Genomic DNA, 12641 nt, shown 5'->3' on the forward strand with positions numbered 1-12641 from the left:
AACTGGTTCCAAATCTCTCAGTCTAGAGTCGTCAGTTATCTAGACTGATTTTTATAGTGAATACAAATTAATGTCTTCTTTCTTAAGATACATTTTGTCAAAAGTTCAGAAATAATACAAGTAAAACCAATGAATCATTGAAGTAGGAATTAGTAAAGGTTTATCGTGCCCACATCAAAAAAGGCAGTTTGCTAACTGGAAGCACTCAAACCAAAACACGGAATAAGGCTCGTGGCTATAAATCAGCTTATAAAGTGAGAAAGCAGTCACTACTCATAGTGATTGGTTACAGTATTATAAGTCTCTTAAATGATATTCATTACCGGTAGGCTTGTATCAATACTGGGAAACAATTTAAGTTTTGCTTGTAATTTTCAGAGTTAGATGGCAATAAATGACTCAGGTCAGTTAGTCTTGCAAAATAAGCTAGATTATGTTTGTTTGTATGATTACACTGTTTTGTCTGCTCAGGGGATTTTCAGGGCTGATCTATGTTTGTTTTGTATTTTAATAATTTTTACCATTTAATCTCATAATCATATTTCAGCATGCTTATTGCACAATGCAATTTGAACCAAGTCAAATAGCAAGTTTCTTTGTGGCTCAACCGACGGAACTCTTTTGTGGCATCTAAAGGGGCTGGAAAACTTGGAGCAAGAAAAGGATGTTCTCAGGACATTAATTTTCCTGTTCAAGTTTCTTATAAGAAAACTGAGAGCTCCTATTATTACCATAAAAGAAAACTTTGTCTTTATCTACAATGTTTATATTTCTGAAAATTTTATCATAACATAGCATGATGAATAATAGTTAATAATACTGTATTGTTTCTTTGAAAGTTGGTGACTATATCTTTCAAGTTCTCATCACAAGAAAAAATATTACCTATGTGTGGTCATAGGTTTTATGGTGATCATTTTGCAGTATATACAAATATCAAATCATTATGTTGTACAACTGAAACTAATACAATGTTTTATACTAATTATATCTGAGTTAAAAAAAATTATAAATAAATAGATAAATAAATAGCAAAAAATGTGTTGTAACAGTGCTGTCATGGGATATTCCACCATGAGATATTATGAATAAATTTCAGTTTTAGGGTTAGCCCGTCCATTGAACATATTAGATGCTCAATAAAAGTTCTCTGAATGACAAACAATGCTGAAAAGGAGGAATTCCTACCCTAGTTAATTCAACTTACCTATTCTGTATGTGCACAGGACAGATGTAATGATAATTATGAAATTGGATTGTCGAAAACAGAATCATGCAAAGAATCTAATCATAAATGCTGATCCAGATGTAGTTTCATTGCTGGAGCAAATCATCATGTCACCTGGCAACTTTAGGCAGCAGTAGGTGTGGAAAATGCTCCTTCTCTACGCTTCTGAGAAAAGAATATAGGAAGTACTTTGTTTTCAGCAAGCATTGCCAGAAATATATCTGTACTGTTCAAGCACAGGGACATATCATCTATTAAGCTTTCTGTCAGAGTCTGATCTATAGTGACCTAAAACACCTGTCAATTCAAAAGGGTGCCGTGTTTATCCATTATATAAAAAAGGTAATGAATTTAGTTAACACGATGTATCAGCTATTCTAGAGACTTTGGTAAGACACCTACATGCCAAAGTTTGGCAAACGCATCCCACAAAACTCAGGAGCCTGAATCCCTGGTGAAATTTCTAGATTGTCCACCTCAGGCGTGCATGTTGCAATATTCCTTTCAAAAATTGCTGCCTCTAGCCCCTCCCACTATTAAGAAAAGTTATTACACACTATATGCCTTTTTAAATTTGGGATGCCACATACATGATTTGGTTGTATTACTCTTGCCCATTTACTGACTATCCTGAAAAGCTTCAAGTTTTGAGTGGGCCAAGAATAAGTCTCTGCAAAGTGCCCATCTGCCAGGAAAGCTGCTATGCCACTTGGACCATATGACCCAACAGATCCAATTTGCTTTAAGTGTCTGTGCAGACAGCAATGTTGTATGGAACATTTTGTAGGCTGGTATAAAAGATTCACAGAACAGAGCTTTGGAATTTTGGACCCAAACTATGACAGTTTCTACATATAATTTTCCTTATGATAAATCATTTTTTGTTTGCTACGGTGCCTTAGTAAAACAGGGTGACCAGTTATCATGAAGCCTGAGATGCTCATCATGAGCTGGTTTTATCTTAAGGGAAGCTAATTGCTACTAATAAAGTGCATGAATACAAAAATTCAGATTTGAAAGTTCTATACAGGATGGAGATTGGATTATGCAAATAATTTTGTTTAATTAAAGAAAAATAATTTTATATTAAAATGCATATGAACAAGTCTTAGGCAATTTATAGAGTTTACTATAGGAGTAAAATGTTTTTGGAGCAGGATAAGCACCTGACGGAGGAGAAACAAAGACGAAGGAAGCAGGAAGTAGGAGGTGCGTTAATGGTAGCAGCCTCTGTTCCCTGGGCATCCAGCTCCTAAAGTCCACTCTTTCCCAAAAACTCTTGCTGCCTGATAGTCCTCTAATCTCTGCCAGAAAGAAAGAATAAATATTCATTTGTTTTGTTTTGTTTTGTTTTTGTTTAAGTAAATTAACAAATGACGAATGGTCTGAATTGACATAATAAATATAAGTTGGCTTTCATTTGAAGGGATTGTTATTTATCCTCTAGTCTCTAAGAAGTCTAGAGCTTGGGGTAACTTGGAATTAGGAAAAAATATGGAAACAAAGGGCTATCATAGGCTACAAGGTGATAATTGGGTTCTATGAATAAACCGAGGAATATAATCGTCCCAGAGATTGCAGAGTTAAGTAATTTGCTCTTTTGTGTTTGGATAATGATTTCTCTCCTTATGCCCAAATCTTGAGTAATTGCTTACTGCATTCAACCAAAGTTGTCATTAACAGTTTGGAGAGTAATGCAAGAGACACTTTTTACACAGTAGTAGAATGTCAGCAGTTGCAAACAATAAACCTCAATTTTGGTGACTTCAGATGGAGCTGGAAACACACTTTCTGAACAAGAATAGAAGTCCCTTGGAAGTTTAAAACTACATGCTTATAGTAGTAAAACCAACAGCAACAGTGGTAGCTGCAATAATATAAATGATGATAATGATTGCCATCATTAATGAACACTTTACCAGATCCAGCATTGTTGAAACACTCTTACCTGGATTATCATTTAATTATCACTACAATATATGAGGTAAGAACTCTTGCCCCCCTGTTTTCAGTGATGAATTTGAGTCGCCAGAAGATTAAGAAACTTGCCAAAGATTAAATTTCCTATAAATAAAAGTCACAGGGTGTCAGAGAAGGTAGACTTGGTTCATCACTCCATGCCATACAGTTTCCATTCACAGAATAGTGGGAAGGGGAGATTTAGCCTTTGAGTTACATGTTAATTGGAGATAATCCTAGAACATGGAGTTTCTTTGGGTTATGAGCATTGTATTGGAATCCAGTTTGTATTTGTTTCCTAACTTGCATTAAGTAAGATTATTCTCAATTTTATTTATGTGAGACATAAATCGTGTCATAAAATACATATCACTGGAAATACATTCCTCATACTGTCAACTCATTGCAAAATCATGTACTTATGACTGATTATAACTGAACAAGTACTATTATGTTAAACAGATAAGTTTCGTCCTCTGTAAGACTGGTGATTTAGGAAATGCTTTTCATAATAAGTTAAGAAGACTGTAGAAATATCACTTCACCATAAATGAAGCAAAGGAATCAATTTGTTACACAGAAAATGGGTAATGTGGAAATTGGATTCTGTGACAACTCATTGAACAAACAATCATGAGCAACCACAATAAAATGTAATTTCCTTTATCTTAAATTCTTTAAAGTTAGCAGCTAAAGCTGGATTCTCATATATGCCATTCCGTATAGTTTATCTTTCAAGCAGATGATTTTATATGTCAAAGATCTGTAGCAAGGATAATTCACGAGCTGAGATTTTAGGGGTGAAAAAATCAATGGAACATTGCACTCCTGTTTCTTTGCTTCGAACTCATAACTGCACAGTGTTAATTTTTCTTTTCCTTTTTCTTTTTCTTTTTCTTTTCAGTTTTGTGTGAGCTCATGTAGCAGCAGGAAAGCATAATATAATCAAGACAGCAGGGAGCTTCTCTCTATAACTAGAATGAATTTACATTTGTCCATTATGTAAATGATTCTTCACCATTTTCCTATTTGCTTATTTGAAGAAGTGGCAGGGTGAATTTCCATGTTCACTTATGAAAATGTTTTCAAAGTCTTTATGCAATGATATAATAATAGTAATTTTTCATCAATATTAAGATAAGGGACTGGTATGTTTCCAAAATAGCAAATCGATTAAATTTGTTTCTGTTTTCCTTATTTATCTTGTATATGGTTTAGCTTGCAAAGCTAAGCCTGTTAATAGATTTAAAGTATAACCTGAATTGGTCATGATTATAGTTTTAATAGTTGTGGACATTAAATATTTTTTAATAATTAGTAAATCCTCTAAATTCTGCACCTAAAAAGTGCTATTTATTAAATTAAAAAAAAATAAAATAAAAATGTGATTTCTATATGCTGCCAGATATCCTTTATCAATACGTTCCAGAAGTTAATCAAATGGAAGGTTGCCAGATTCTGCAGTTTTTGAATTATGTCTCCCTAGTTTTGGTCTCTTGTATTATAAATTTTGCACAAGTATGAAAAACATTTTCAACCCCAGAAGTTAAAGTGCGATTTAAAACAAATGCCTTTTTATGGATTTCATTTAATCGTCAACTTTACTTTTGACTCAATGAATGCCATATATTTTTTATTCCCGAAATTTCGTTCACTTTAGAGCAGCTGCCCAAATAGTCACTCACTCAGTCACTGCAATTAATAACAGATGGCAGGCAAGTAGTAAAAGTGTTCAAACCATTTATTTTCTTTACTGCAGACTCTTGGGGCAGTTTGCACAGGTTTCTCACGAGTAAGCAAGTTTCTGTTGAGTAGTGTGTGACTTTTTTTCTGTCAGTTTTATCCACAAAAGAGTCTCCGCTCATGACCCCATTGTTCTCACAGAAGACTCCTCCCAAATCGCTCATCTACTTTTATGCCTTCAACTAACACCTTCCTGAGAACAACCCCTCGTATTTATAACAAATGCTCTAACTTGTTCCTCTAGTTGTGTATTCAAAACCACTTTCAAAATATTTGCACCTTATTTTTCTCCTAACCAGACAAATTTAATAGTCCTACAAAAAAATTATCTTCGTATTGTTCTCCGGCCTCTTCTTTCCCTAGACTTTTCTCTTGCATCTGTGTATCACGTCCAGGGTGCCCTCTTCCCAGTCTTGAAGACTTAGACAGAAGTTCCTTCTGGAAGTGTCCATGCCTCCAAATGGTCTACTCTGACTTTCTGTGCCAGCTTTAGTTTGCTTTACAAAATACCATTATTTCGTAGTAACTTTGTAATCTGGCTAAATCCCTTAGGTGTCTAAGACTTTTGTGTAACTGAGAGAATGCATTTTTCCAGTCTGCTTGTTTCTTCACTATTCAAACCAACACCTCCAGTTAATTCTTCTCTCTCCCTTTTGTGCCACCATGGACACGTGCACACACACACACACACACACACACACACACACACACTTTACTCATTTTAGCAAATGTGCCTTTCCTCATTTTAGGTCTCACAGGGAAAACTCTGAGATGCTTAAATGATATATTTTACTCTAAAAGCTACCTCGGGATTTTTTTTACAAATTCCAAATTTCTTATGCTTAGGTACCACAACAGTTTAATATTCTCTTTTTACAAACTTGACCACTAAGTGATGCATGATGACTTGGAAATTAAGGGAAAATTTCAGAAGGAACTTGCATGGGAGGGTGGATATTTTCCTTCATGCCACTCTTTTTTCCTTAAGTTTATTTATTTTGAGAGAGAGTGTGTGTGTGAGCAAGTGGGGGAGGGGCAGAGAGAGAGAATCCCAAGCAGAATCCATGCCCTTTGGTGCGGAGCCAGACATGGGGCTTGATGTAATGAACAATGAGATCACGACCTGGGCCAAAACCAAGAGGTAGATGCCTAACCGACTTAGCCACCCAGGTGCCCCTCTTTCACTCCAGTCTTAATTAAATATGTTAACATTATTTTAAAACAATGACATTTGTTTAAAAATCTGTTTTGGGGGCGCCTGTGTAGCTCATTCGGTTAAGTGGCCCATTCTTGATTTCAGCTCAGGTCATGGTCTCGCATTTTGTAAATTTGATTCCGACATCAGGCGTTGAGCTGGTGGTGTGGAACCTGCCTGGGATTCTCTCTCTCCCCCTCCCTCTCTGCCCCTCCCTGCTTTTTTTCTCTATAAATAAATAAATATATTTTAAAATAAAATTAAAGTAAAGTAAAATAAATTTTAAAAAATCTGTTTTCTTTGGGCCCCTTGATGGCTCATCAGTTAAGCATCTAACTCTTGATTTCAGCTTGGGTCATGATCTCATTGTTTGTGGGATTGTTCCCCATGTCCAACTCTGTTCTGTCAGCATAAATACTTCTAGGGATTCTCTCTCTCCCTCTCTTTCTTTGCCCTCCTCCCCACTCATTCTCTCTCTGTCTCTCTCTCTCTCAAAATTAATAAATAAACTTAAAAAACATGTTTCCTTATTTGTAAATCAGTTAGATATAGTAGTGTAGGTTATTAAAAACAATTGTGATATAATGATAAAAATTTCAGGATTCCTATGGGGACCAGATGCAAAATTCAAAAGAAGAAAATGTAATTCAGAAGGGGAAATATGAAGAAAATTTTGTAGAAATTCTCTGAGTTTAAATATAATACTAAATTGCCACTCTGTTTCAAAATGACATAAGCATGGTTGTAAGTACATCTCTTTAAATATTTGATGTTTTAAATTTGTAAATGCACTGCCCACTCTAGTTAATTAACTATTTTTTTAAGTTTATTATTTATCTGAGACAGAGACAGAGAGAAAGAAAGAGAAAATCCCAAGCAGGCTCCACACTGTCAGTGCAGAGCCTGACACAGGACTCTATCCCATGAACTGTGAGATCATGACCCAAGTCAAAATCAAGAGTCAGATGCTTAACTGACTGAGCCACCCAGAAACCTCCTCATTAACCATTTTTTTTAAGACATGGGAAGGATACAGGCATTACTTCTTGCACAATTTTGCCTTCATGCCATTAGATTTCACAATTGAATGATTGAAAGCCATGACATAATCAAGCATAAGGAATGAAGTAGGGAGGGTGGTCTTAAAATGACTGCCATTACCCTCTGTCTGCCCCAAGTGGGATCGCCTGTTGGAGGTAGGTGAATTCTTGCCACAAAGCCAGGATCTACTTGTACCTATTTTAGATGTATCAGTAATTGTCCTTAAGGACTGGCAAAGTGCAAAGTAGAGACTTCAGGGTTGGTTGTCAAGAATAACACCAGTCAGTGGAGTACGGGTTGGATGGGAAAGGGAAGGAGCTGATGGGTAGAGGTTCTGTTAGCTTGAGATGCTCTAGAAATGACGTTCTGAGACAGAGATTTATTTGCATGAGGCGCACTGCATGGTACTCTTAGTGACAACTTCCATAAAGCAGTGAAGGAAACAGAGGTTGAACCTTGATGTTAGTTGAAAGAGGCTTCCTTCAATCCTGTGAGAAGCTCTAGAATTTGGATGACCAAATAGACTGCAAGACCTAAGAGAAAATTTGCAACAGTGACCGTCAGCTAATATTGAAAAAAAAAAGGAAAAAAAAAAAAGATGAGGAAAGAGTAAAAGACTATAAAATGAATCGGAAAAGGAAAAATGCCAATGTAAAAACTAAATGTAAAAAATCGTAAACTGTAAATCATGGTGAGGTATAACAGGAAATATCTATTTTAACCTTGTGCACTGCAATGAGTTCGGGTATCTTCACGTGATAAAAACCGAATATCATACTGACAATTTCATGTTCTAAGCCTTGTAAATAACCATCAAGACAAATGGACATGTTGTTAACAGAATTAACTGAAGCCTGGATTTAGGAGTAAGAAGATAAAAGTTGGGGGGCTCCTGGGTGGTGCAGCCAGTTAAGCTTTTGACTCTTGATATTATCTCAGGTCATGATCTCATGCTCGTGAGATCAAGCCCCCCATAGGGCTCTGCGCTGGGCATGGAGGTTGCTTAAGATTCTCTCTCTCCCTCTCTCTCTCTGCCCAGTTCGTTTTCACTCTCTCTCAAATAAATAAAAAATAAATAAATAAAAGTTGGGTTCTGATAAACCCAAAGTATCACCAGAAAATTTAAGAAATTAAAAAAAAAATCAGTCAGTGTAGTGATGAATTAAATTAACTGATACACAAAATATTTACTATGCCATCAATAATTTTCTCAATAGCAAGTGAATTTTTCAGGCAGTATAGACTTTTCTCCCTTCTCATTCTCTCTATTTTGCAACTTCTCATTCTTCTTCAAGCTTTCATAGTTATCCTCTTACTCCTTTCATCTGTCTCTTTCTCATGTGTATTATTATATATTTTTAAAGTTTATTTATTTACTTTGAGAGAGAGAGAAAGAGCATGTGCAGGGAGGGTCAGAGAGAGGGAAACAAAGAATTTCAAGCAGGCTGCACGCTGTCATCCTAGAGCCCAATGCGGGTCTCAAATCATCAACCATGAGATTGTAACCTAAGTGGAAATCAAGAGTTGGACGCTGAACTGACTGAGCCATCTAGGCACCCCTCATGTGTATTATTAAAGTTATAATTATGGGAGTCAAATGAACATATTAAAACTCACTACATTTAGTAATGGTAACACCTATGAAAATATGAAATAAAGGCTGAATCTTATCGAGTGGTACACGGATGGAAACTCAAGAACAAATAATATTTATTATAAGATAAGCTTATCATCAAATTTGTAAATATGTAAATGGTGTTAGAGACTGGGTTTAATTACCAGTTTTTCTATATGAAGAGAAAACCGATTGTTAACTAAGGTAGGAAAATGAACAAGCAACAGCAATGACCTAGCACATCCTTTCTGAACTCTGAACATTTGTGACTTTATCTGATGCAGCAAAACTAGTAAAATGAACGCTGGGGTGAGGAATCGTCCTGCTGGTAAATAAAACTGCTCTTCTCTTAATTCTAAGAAACATTCAGTTTCTCTAAGGAAATGCATATTGTTGTTGTTATGCTTTATAGGAGGAAGTGAGATGTCAATTTTGAAGCAAATGAGAGGAAGGAAAAACGTAAAAGAAAAAAAAAAAGAAAAGAAAAATTTAGAAAGGCTTATTCCAGAACTAACTTTCAAAATGGCCTGAGAGAAATAATCTATATTGTCAGAAATGAGGATGATGATTTCCTTGGGGAGTTGCTACCAGAAGTGAGGATGAAAGAGACTTCTAGACCAAAATGTGTAAAATCAGTACACCTCTAAAATAGTAGCACCTTTTTTTAATTCTTCAAGCATAGTTGAAATACTTTTTAAACGATTAACAGTATATTATGGAAATAGCAGACAAAATAGCTATAAAAACTAATTATGATCTTTAATATCTGTATTGGAATCCTATAGTAGAAAAGATTCTAAGATATCCACCCAAGATTCCTGCCCCCTGGTGACACTGACTTATATCATGCCCTTCCCTGGAGTATGAGTGCCGCCTGTGACTATGGCAGGACATCACTACTGTGATTACTTTCCTATTAGGCCCATTGTGTTAATCAAGAGGCAGAATGTCCTGGTGGGACTGACCTAATTAGGTAAGCCTTTAAAGGAAGGTGAAGCATCAGAAATGGAAGAGCCCAAAGGTACTGTGAATTCCGTGAATAGTCTATCATGGAAATCAATTTCATGAAACGTATTTTGAGGCCACTGGTTTTTCTGTTTTGCACTGCATTTTCTAATTTTTTACCTAATTATTATTTTATAGATAAATTCTCTAATCTTGTCTTTTATCAATTTCAATTCTCCCCTGTATCATTTTTTTTTCTATTTTCTTTGGGTTTAATTTAGTTTTCTTTTTCTAGCATTTTAAGGGACAAGATTTGTTTGTTTTCATTCTTTTTTTTCCCTCAGTAAGGTCACACTCAGAAGGTCACACTTCACAAAACTGCTTCAGCTGTGCTGAACAAATTAAAAACAGCAGATCAAATTTTCACTCAATTGAAATACATTCTCTTTTCCTTATGAGTTTTTTCCCCAAATGTTATTTACAGGTGAAGTGTTTAGTTTCTATGCATTTGAATATTTTTATATATTTTTGTGTATTACTAATTTAATTATGTCAATCAACAGAATCATATAATATGTGGTGTTTTTAAATGTCTTCCTTTTAAGTTTTTTTTTTAATATTTTTTAAGTAATCTCTATGCCACACGGGAAGCTTGAACTCACGACACCAACATCAAGAGAGGCATACTCTTCCGACTTAGCCAGCCAGGCCCCTATAAATGTCTTTTTGTTTAATCTAGTATATTTTTTTTTAAGATTCTTTTATATTGTCACATGATCAGTACTCAATTCCTTCTTACCAATGAATAGTATGCCATTGTATGGATATACTCACATTTATTTGCTCAATCATCAATTGATAGACATTTGGAATGTTTCCACTTTTTGGCTAATAGAAACCCCACTGTTATGAAAATGTGAATGTAAGTTTTGGTGGACATATGTTTTTATTATTCATAGGTATATACTTATGAAAAATACCTAGGAGGGCAATTTTTGGATTATATGATAATTCTGTTCAACATTTTGAGAAACAGCCAAACTATCTTCCATGGAATCTACACCATTTATATTCCTATTAGTTTCTCAACCTTAGAGCCAAAAGGTGTTATGATCTGCCTTTTTGATTTGAGTCATCCTACTGAGTATTAATTAATATCTCTTTGTGATTTTTATTTACATCTCTACAATGACTAATGATGGTGAGCGTCTTTACATGTTTATTGTCTACTATATATCTACTTTGGAGTGATGTCATTTAAGATCCTTTACCCATTTGATGATCTTTTGTTATTGAGTTGTGATACTTCTTTTTTTTTTTTTTTCAACGTTTATTTATTTTTGGGACAGAGAGAGACAGAGCATGAACGGGGGAGGGGCAGAGAGAGAGGTAGACACAGACTCGGAAACAGGCTCCAGGCTGTGAGCCATCAGCCCAGAGCCTGACGCGGGGCTCGAACCCACGGACCGCGAGGTCGTGACCTGGCTGAAGTCATACGCTTAACTGACTGCGCCACCCAGGCGCCCCGCGTTGTGATACTTCTTTATGTGGTCTCCTAGACATGTCTCATCCGATACATGATTTGTAAATATTGTACATTGAAGCCTCACTTTCTTGCTGATGCCCTTTGCAGCAAAATTGTTATGAAGTGAAATTTATCTATTCTTTCTGTGGTCCTGTGTGTTTTGGTGACATGTCGAAGAAACCATTACCTAATTTAAGGCCATGAAGATGTATTCTTATGTTTTTTCTGAAAGTCTAATATTTTAGCTCTTACATTTAGGTCAGTGATCTATTTTGAGTTTATTTTAATGTATAGTATAAAGAACTGGTACAACCACACCTATTGCTTGTGAATATCCTTTGTATCCGTATGTTTTATCGAAAATACTATTCTTTCCCTATTGAATTATTTAGGGAGATTTATCAAACATGAATTGACCATGATGTAAAGGTTTATTTCTGGACTGCCAATTCTATTCCATTGTTCTCTAGGTATTTCTTTATGCCAATATCGCACAATCTAGATCATTGTAGCTTTGGTTTAAGTTTTGGAATCAGAAAGTATGAACCCTCAAGGATTGATATTCTTTTTAAAAGATTATTTGTCTAATCGGTGGCCCTTGCATTCCATATGAATTTAGAATCTGGGGAAAAGACCAGGTTGGGTATTGGTAGGAATTGCATTGAATCTATACATTTATTTGAGTGCCGCCATGTACAATAAACATGGGCTATTCATGAATACGGAATTTTTAAAAAATTATTTAAATCTTATAAAAATTATTTCAACAATATTTTTCAGTTTTCTATCTTGCATTTTTTTTCATGTGTTTTCTGAAGAACGTAATTCTTCTTTCATTCTGTTGTACATGTATTTGTTCTTAATGTAGGCCATACGGCATTCAGTCTTTCACCATAAACTTTGATCTTAGCTGTGGGGTTTTCATAGATTGTCCTTAACACGTTGAAGAATTTTGCTTTTATTCCTAGCTTTTGGAGTTCTTTTATGATGAAGGGTGTTGAATTTTGGCAAAAGCTTTTGCTGTATCTATTGAGATGATCTTGTGTGTCATTTAACTCATTAATCTATTTCGTTACACTGAGAATTTTCATATATAAAATTGACTATTCATTCTTCGGATGAAGTCTAGTTGGTCATATATAATTATTTTTCTATGCTGTTGAATTCATTTTGCTAGTATTTTTTAAAGATTCTTTGCCTCTAATAAGAATATTGGTCTGTAGATTATTCTCATAATGTCCTCATCCTGGAAGGAAATAGCCGCCTGTCTTCTTTCTCTGACAAGAACATATTTTTTTCACACTACTTCATGAACTCATCCATTTTGATCATCGTAATAATAATGCAAATTTATATTAACATAGGAAAAGTAGTCATCGTCACTCTGAGA

Source organism: Acinonyx jubatus, chromosome A1 (genome assembly GCF_027475565.1).
Source record: "Acinonyx jubatus isolate Ajub_Pintada_27869175 chromosome A1, VMU_Ajub_asm_v1.0, whole genome shotgun sequence".
NCBI classification, from domain to species: domain Eukaryota; kingdom Metazoa; phylum Chordata; class Mammalia; order Carnivora; family Felidae; genus Acinonyx; species Acinonyx jubatus.